Genomic DNA, 1,366 nt, shown 5'->3' with positions numbered 1-1,366 from the left:
AGTAAACCTCCCTGTGCCCAGAGGCAGCTTCTGTTGTCAGGTGCTTGTATCCTATTGGAGAGATTCTTTACATACAAAGACTCCCATCCTTGTCCAGTGTATCAGGTAGGTAATCTTGATTTGGTTGGACTTAAGGCTTGATTGGTTGGTCCTCTCATCCACACGTGGGATCCTTCACTTCCTCTGTGGGGAGACACTGCTTTCCTTTGCCCCTTCCGGGCAGCCTGTCCCCTGTAGTAGTATGCATTTGATTTGTCATCATTTATAAGCCTTTGAGTTTACTTAAGGCAATGGCGCCCACTCCAGTACTCTTGCCTGGAAAATCCCATGGATGGAGGAGCCTGGAAGGCTGCAGTCCGTGGGGTCGCTGAAGGTCTGACATGGCTGAGGAACTTCACTTTCACTTTCATGCACTGGAGAAGGAAACGGCAACCCACTCCAGTGTTCTTGCCTGGAGAATCCCAGGCAAGCTTAGCTGCTCTGTGGCATGTGAGATCTTCCCACAGCAGGGATCGAACCAGTGTCTCCTGCATTGGCAGGAGGATTCTTCACCACTGAGCCACCAGGGAAGTCCCCCCCCTCCCCACTACTTTCTGGTATTAAAGCAGTTTAAGTAATAGCCTTTTAAGTCATCACGGTAGCCTGAGGCAGGTGGCCGAGGCTTGTGTTTGTTGGCAGTGACCCGCGGCTGGGGGATGGTGCCCTTTCCTTGTCACCGTACAGGATCTCCAGACGGAGACCCAGGACAGGCACTGCACCGCCTTACGCCCGGGGCCTGTGGAGAGGCCAGGTGCACCCTGAGTTCCTTCTAGGGACCCTTTGGTGGCAGCGGCCTTTGAACCTGTCCATGAGAGATGGGTCAGGAGGGAGACAGTGTTCACTCACCTCACACTGAGCCCTTCCTGGGGAGCCGGGGTGCAGGGAGGCTGCGGGAGTGAGCAGCTGGCTGCAGGCCAGGCAGGACTCTCCGTGGTGAGGTCCTCAGGGCTCTCTGCAGGGGCTGAGGGTTGTTTGTACACAGATGGCGCCTCTGTGGGGTAGCAGGGGTGGGAGTCGTGTGTTCAGGGTGGCATTTCAGGCTCACTGGGAGGAACAGGAGCTGGGGCAGAGTCTGCCTGGGGTCTGGCACTGGCACTATGGCGCCCTGGGGGTACCCAGGGTTTCTTAAGGCGAAACTGAGCCATCCGAGTGACCTGACTCCTCCGCCCTCACACGGTGTGGGTGCCTCCTGAGCCGGAGGCCGGGGCTGCTAGGAGGGCCGCTTCTGCCCCCAGAGGAGGGCACTGCCCCCCTGGGGTCAGACCTGGAGGTGCTGGCACAGGGGCCGGCAGCACGTTGGTCTCCACCCTCATCCCTTGGAGCCACT

Source organism: Bison bison, unplaced genomic scaffold, assembly GCF_000754665.1.
Source record: "Bison bison bison isolate TAMUID 2011002044 unplaced genomic scaffold, Bison_UMD1.0 scf7180017845977, whole genome shotgun sequence".
Classification (NCBI taxonomy): Eukaryota; Metazoa; Chordata; class Mammalia; order Artiodactyla; family Bovidae; genus Bison; species Bison bison.
This window is presented reverse-complemented; position numbering follows the sequence as displayed.